This window comes from Salvia splendens, chromosome 17 (genome assembly GCF_004379255.2).
Source record: "Salvia splendens isolate huo1 chromosome 17, SspV2, whole genome shotgun sequence".
NCBI classification, from domain to species: domain Eukaryota; kingdom Viridiplantae; phylum Streptophyta; class Magnoliopsida; order Lamiales; family Lamiaceae; genus Salvia; species Salvia splendens.
Window position 1 is genome coordinate 13,143,051 of NC_056048.1, and position 7,666 is coordinate 13,150,716.

Sequence of the window (7,666 nt, forward strand, 5' to 3'; positions counted from 1 at the left end):
AGGAAATAGAGTTCTCAGAGCCAAGCACTTATGAAGAGGCTATGGACAGTAAAGATGCAGAAAAATGGATGCAAGCCATGATTGAGGAGATTGATTCACTGCTTAGAAATGGGACTTGGGTGCTGGTGGAAAGGCCCAATGGTAGAAGGGTAGTGAGTTGCAAATGGATTTTCAAACAGAAGCTGGAAGGAGCTGATGGTAAAAGTGTCAGATTTAAAGCAAGGTTGGTTGCTAGGGGTTTCACACAAGAACATGGTATTGACTATGATGAAGTGTTTTCACCTGTTGTGAAACACACTAGTATCAGAATCTTGTTGGCTATTGTTGCAAGAAGAGATTGGGAGCTTGAACAACTTGATGTCAAGACAGCCTTCTTGCATGGAGACTTGAAAGAAACCATCTATATGGCACAACCAAAAGGCTTTGAGAGGCCAGGTGATGAGGGAAAGGTGTGCTTGTTGAAAAGGAGCATATATGGTCTGAAACAAGCAAGTAGGCAGTGGCATAAGAAGTTTGATGATCACATGGTTAAGAGTGGTTTTCTGAAATCAAGCTATGATGAGTGTGTCTACATTAAGAGTGTAGGTGGAGCTGCTGTGGCATACTTACTCTTATATGTGGATGATATGCTCTTGGCTGGAGCAAGTTTGAAAGAAATTCAGAAAGTTAAGGCTGATCTCAGTAATGCTTTTGAGATGAAGGATTTAGGCTCTGCAAAACGAATTCTGGGTATGTCTATTTTCAGAGATAGAAAGAAGAGAGAGATTGTGTTGTCTCAAACTGATTATGTGCAGAGAATACTCAAGAGGTTCCAGATGAGTAACATTAAGGAAGTCTCAGTTCCTATGAGCCAACAATATAAATTGTCTGCAGACCAGAAACCAAAATGTAAGGCTGAGGAAGATGAGATGAGACAGATCCCTTATGCTAGCATCATTGGTAGCATCATGTATGCTATGATTAGCACAAGGCCGGATGTGGCACAAGCTATTTCAGTAACAAGTAGATATATGTCCAACCATGGTAAGGAGCATTGGGCTGCACTGAAGTGGTTGATGAGATACTTGAAAGGAGCATCGGATGTTGGTATTCTGTTCAAGGGAGGAGAAGACCATGAAGGGGATGCTTTGGTTGGCTGGTGTGACTCTGATTTTGCTGGTAACTTAGACACCAGGAGATCTCAGTCTGGGTTCCTATTTACTTTGTATGGATCCGTCATCAGCTGGAAAAGCAGCTTGCAGGGAGTGGTTGCATTATCAACCACAGAGGCTGAGTTCATGGCTATGACATCTGCTGTGAAAGAAAGCAAGTGGCTAAAGGGGATTTTGGAGGATTTTGGTGTAAAGCAATGTAGTGTGAGCATTGGTTGTGACAACAACAGTGCATTGAGCTTGGCTAAGCATCAAGTATATCACGAGAGGAGTAAGCACATAGACGTGAGGTTGCACTTCATTAGGGAGGAGATTGAAAGAGGCAATGTGAAAGTCTTCAAAGTTCACACTTCAGAAAACCCGGCAGATATGTTGACTAAGCCATTACCTAAGGAAAAGTTTCTGCTATGTTTGAAACTGGTGGGACTGGAGAGGAGGAGTTCTGGTTGGTGACTCCGCTATCACAGGTGGAGTTTGTTGGTAGATTGTGATAGCTTCGGTTTTGAGCTCGGCTGTTGAGTTCGGTTTTTGAGCTCGGTGATGGTGTTCGGTGTCAGAGCTCGGTGTTACGAGCTTAATCGAGTTCGGTGTTAGAGTTCGGTAGTTCGGCACCAAGTTCGGTAGCTCGGCAGCTCCGTGGTCTGGAGAGAACGATCAAAACATGAAGAAGAGTTCGGCTGTTATAACAACTCGTTTCAACAGCCGTTGGATGTACTTAGTTAGTCATGTTTAATCCTGACCGTTAGATGGAAAATAGCCGTTAGTTAGTTTTGAGCTTTTAATAGTTTGTTATTCTGCTTTATTCAGTAACATTTTCATCTTCCGTTTCTGGTGAATAAAATTCTCTTTCGATTTCCAAGTCTTGATTTTTCCTCTCCCAACATTCGACAATCTGTAGCTAGGATTAACACCAAATACTCCATTAAGAAATTGAAGTTGCAAAAAATTATCAAACTGTCGGGGCTGGCTTATAAACTAATTTAATACATTTAGTATCAAAATTATTGGTTCGGATATCCGAATCGTGTACTTGGATACTCTGAGATATATTTCGGGTCGAGCATCACATAACACATTAGCTAATTTTTGGGTCGGGTATCTATCCACATGTATCCGATTGTCACTCCTAGAGTAGCATCTATTATCATTGAAATTTGAAATCAAGTGAATGGTTTGGAAACTTATATTCTTCATCTTATCATGTTTTAAATTTCTACATTAGACATTCGGTGATAAAGTAATGCAGTGAAAAACGGCATGGCTGAACCGGTTTTCCTTTTAAATTGCAACAAAGTTAACATAGCAAGGTTTAGTGTATGTTGGAATCAAATTAATGATTTACACAAATCATCACATAAATCATACATATCGAATACGATTGATAAACATGAAACGGAAGCGGATATGGATTCAGATTCATGGTGTTGATGTTGATGTTCTTGATGATTCTAAAGTATGGAAATTAGTTTTTCAAGTGTCAAGATTGCACTTGAGGACCATAACCATGTATTTAGAGAATAAGTCCTTTATTATAACTTTAATTTCACCCATAAAAAATTTAAGTTATCCAAAATAGCATTTGCACAATAGTCCACATACTTTTATAGATAATCCTTTGACCCTATAAGTTGTATAACCTTAGTAGACAACGTAATCGAGTCATTCAATAAATAATCATAAATACCATATTAAAATGTTCCAACAAACTAAACTTTATATTTAAAGAAAATTACAATAGAAAACATACTAAATATAAAGTAAATTAGAAAAAATTTGAAAACATATTCAACATTAAGTAAACTAGAAAAATATATATGAAATACTTATGTCGACTTCAACCTTACTTGAAATCCAGGTCATTTCAGACGTCTTAGTACTTTTTGAAAAAATAAATTAATTATATTGAGCTAGCAATAAGAATATACTCCATCCGTACCAAGGTGAATGTCATACTTGCCTTTTTAGTTTGTCTCACACAACATGTCACATTTTTTATTTGGAAAATGTTTTCTCTTGCTTTAATCTATAAAAATATATTTTCTCTCTCTACATAACACACAAAACTTCTTATAAATCTAACTAGTTGTGAATCTCGGCAACGGGCAGCCGCTGGATGTGATCGGCAGCAGATCTGCTCCTTGTTCAATATTCTCATTCTCCTTTCCATTTTCTCTCCTTGTTCTGCCCAGATCTGCTGCATGGGGAGGCTCGTAGGTGGTCCCACTGAGCAATTGTACAGCATGCCAATATCCCTTGGATTGATCTTTGGTAAGCTGGGAAACGTCCCTGGTGTGTGTTTGCTTCCTGTTGCGGTAGCCAAGACTTCTATATGATACTCCAACTCTCCTACTTGTACAGCAAGATTTGACAAACTCTGCTCCAGAAGTCCAGTATTCCTTTCCAAATTGTCCAGTCTTTGGTTTGTTACTCTCATATTCTCTTGCACCTCAACTACACATTTCCAATAATTCCTCCCATTTAGAGAGGGGTTGTTCTTCCATACCTGCACATATTTCTAAATTTTCGTTACCATAGTAATCTTGTGCAGGGTATGCATAAACAGAGCAATCATTATAGTAGTATACTCCCCCTGTCAGGGTTATAATATTCTCCATAGTATCCTCCTTGTTGCTCTTCATTGTAATAGTAATGATCCTTCATCCCTGTGGAGAAGTCCATTAGATTAAAACAAAACAAAATAAAATTAAAAACTAAAAACAATAAAAATCCAAAGTAGTAAAATAGTCCGTTTGAAGATATCAATCACGTAGTGAATGTTATCCCCGACAAAGGCGCCAAAAACTTGATGCACTTTTTATTAGCACTAAATAAACCTGCAAGTATACAGAGTATATATAGTATAGCTAATGGTCAGTACTGGATATCGAATACAGGGAAAACGGACACAAATTGTCTACCTTCTACTAAGCTTCTTTTACTATTTAGGAAAACAAGAGATTTTTCATTTTTGAAAGTAAAAAACGAAATTAAACAACGAAAGCAGATAAATCACAGAGAGAAAACAGATGAGATAAGGGAATTCCAGGGATGTGCTTTCACAGTTATGGTTATACAAATTTCAACTACAACACCCTAGCACAGTTCATACTTCACTAGAACGAATCACACAAGTTATGTTCATGCGACACAAACATAGATTACAAACACTAGGGACATCAATCCTGGATTTGTAACTCCTAAAAGCTCCTAAGACCCTGAATATGTCCTCACTCTCAATTAACAGTGTCGTTTTTAGGAAAGCTAATTGTAGTGTCAACTAAGCTCTTCTAACTCGCCAACCTCCTCTAACGATTATGTTGCAAGTCAATAAATCATCACATAATGTGTAAGTCAAACGTGGAGCAATTATCCAACACTTAGAATAGAAACGAAGTAATGAACAAAACGGATATTAAATAAATAGGAATTGTATAACCAAAGTCGTTACTAACACATCCCTAGAATTGTATGAATTTAGTTACATATGATTGAATAATCTAAAGACATACTCCCTCTGTCCCCTAAGAGTATGAACTTTGGATTCGGCATGGATTTTAATAAATAAGGAAAAAGTATGAGAGAGAGAGAGAGAAAGGGTAGTGGAAATAAGGTTAGTGGAGAGTGGAGTCCACATTATTATAATGGTATAAGTGTTAATGGTAATGGTATAAGTTGTAAATAAAATGATGTGTATGGGTAGTATGTGAAGGGGTTGGCAGCAGAAGCATGAATAAACATATAAAATAATCCATTTAGCTGATTATTCAGACAAAATCTATTCGAGCAATTATCACATGTATCATGCTCATAACTTGAATTAGACATGCTTTAAGATTAATTTAAACCTAAAACATGCTTTTCTACGGAGCAGAAATATACCTTCTTGATTCTCCAAAGAATCGTAGATGGTTCGCTACTTCTCCATGTGATGATCTTCGATACTCGACCAAAAATCTTCTGATTGGTTCCCAAACTGTATTCCGATATCAGTGTGGGTTGATCTCAGTGTGGGTTGATACTAGGACTCGAATATAGAAGACATGAATCTCAAGGAGGAGAGCTGAGAGAATTTTCGAGCTCCTCTAAGAGAGAGAGGGGAACGAAAATTGCTGACTCAATTAATTGTATTTTCTGTCTCATATATTCTCCGATTAATATTAAGTTCATATTGGGCCTAGTAAAGGATCTATGGAAGGTTTTCGATATGGCCTCCCCCAATTAGCTTTTTACTAATTAATTGAACCAATAATTTAATACAAGTTTATATTGGAATATTATTAGCAGTCACTACAGAAATAATATTGCACTACCCATCCAAATCTGAAATTACAAGTAATCCGGTTTTCCATTATGTTTATTGTTTATTTCTCGCGCTTAAGATATAAATATCCATTCATTAATTAATGCCTGTTGTGGACTTATTTAATTAACTTCTTATTTATTCCAAGAGTGGACTCAGCAAGAAACGCTTATTTATTATTCATGGAATAATTAAATTCCAACTGACCAGTTTCCGAATAATAAAACCTTGTTCGAGCTCCTCTTAAGGACATTATGAAAAGAGAATCACCTCATGCACGATTCAACATAATAGCAATCCTAGCACCGCTAGATATTGATTACTACTACCCAAGATATCAAGATTATTGGGCTGCGAAAAATCCGCACCATTTGATAAGTCAAAGTAATGCATAGTCAATAACGTATGTTCAATGCTAACGTATGTTGATTAAGAAATGGTAGTTTATCAAGACCTAGTATTTCAGTAGATAGCATAAAGACACGTCTTGCTGTTAGATCCATTCAGTGCTATACCACACCAACGTCATCTTATTTCAGTAAGGCTTAGAAATAATCGGACTGACATTGCAACCTTTCGCGATAGGTAGCCAAAGCCTATCTAGGTTGTGAAATTCTTCTTTCTCTTTTGCAAAGCATTGCATAGAACTGACTGTAGTTACCTTAAAGTGGACGTCGCCCACAACCAGTCTACTAAGCAAAAGACTTAGACTTTGTTTGCTTCTTATACATTTAATTATTTGTAAAACATCTTATAAATGTACAAGCAAACATAATGTAATAATAATACTAATTCTATTCGTGCGAAACTGCTAGAATAATACTGAATCGAGTTAAAAGTGGATTGTAGAGTTTTTCGTATACAAGCAAGATTCTATTCGTGCTCGAAACATGCATTTCAGTATATCAAACCTAACAGTATGCTGTTTGAATTTTCAAAATTAGAAAGTTCATACTCTTTAGGGACAGACGAAAAAGGAAATAGTTCATACTCCTTGGGGACGGAGGGAGTAGTTTTTAGCGGAAACAATAAAAACATAAGAACTAAAGTAATAAAAACCCAAAGGTTGAATCCTTGTAGCCTTGATCTTCTCTTGAATCCTTCTTCAAACCCTTGCACTTGATAAACCAAGTAGAACTCTCAAATATTATGCTATGGAATTTTGCAGCAAAAGAAGATCTTTGTTGGTAAGGTTTGAGAGGGTATTTATAGCCTAATTATGGTAAATATTAAGCACAATATGGTAAATTTTGGGGAGAAAGTAGGTCAAATATGTGTGCCGCATTTTCTCAGCGGGCCGCTGCACCTTGGCCAATGATCGCTGTGCATTGGTCCGTAGCTTCTGTCTCTTGATCAGCGGTCGCTTGTTTCAGCAGTCCCTGGCAATCATCCCGTAGCTATTGGATCTCTTGGAGTGGTCGCTGCGCACACCCCAGCGGTCGCTGGGTGTGTTCCTCTTTTCAGCAACCCTTTCCCAGAGCAGACCGCTATTTGTTCAGTGGTCGTTGGCGGCAAGCGGTCGCTGGCTGTGTTGCAGCGGACAGCTGGACCTCTTGAAAGCTCTAGATTTCCAACTTGGACTCTTAGTTATCTTTTTAGGCTCTAGTTTGCACATTTCTCACAAAACACGTCAAAACATCAAGATAAATAAAATATACAATTCATGGAGATGTAATGCAACTTTGACACTCAAAACGGACCAAATAATCGCCTTAAAGAAGAGCAAAATTCGAGCGTATCATTAGTCAATATCAGAAAAAAAAACGCTTATTTAAAACAAGATCTGTTCTATAGGCTCGTACCTCTGTATCCTTGATTTCTAAGGAGATAGGAAACCGTGTCCAGTGGATGAGCCATGGCTGCCTGGCTAGAGCGTGATTAACAGCCCCTCGGATCGAGTTTCTTTCTAGCTCATGGTGCAGTAGATGATTGTTCTTGGCTTGACATCAGTCCAGTCAGGATGGCCAAGCAGTCTGACGCACTATGTGTCACAACCGCCCTTTAGGGTTAATAAATGCGGGCGATCGTGATTAAAGAACTTAAAGAACAGACATAGAAAACTAGGGTTTCAATAAAGGTTTGACCCAGAATTAATAAAACTACCAAGGGTTTGATATTATTCAAATGATACCAAGTTTCCAAACATTCAAATAAACAGCTTCAAAGTTTAATAAAAGACAAGTAAAGGAAATGTCACAATGGAAGCATCCAAGAG

General features: G+C 37.6%; 1 non-coding gene across 1 annotated transcript; it reads left to right on the forward strand.

The window, feature by feature from the left end:
* The first annotated feature begins 7,214 nt into the window (after positions 1 to 7,214).
* Positions 7,215 to 7,434, forward strand: LOC121775643. Its single transcript, XR_006045188.1, has one exon. It is a non-coding gene; the product is annotated as a small nucleolar RNA U3 (small nucleolar RNA).
* Positions 7,435 to 7,666: the final 232 nt, after the last annotated feature.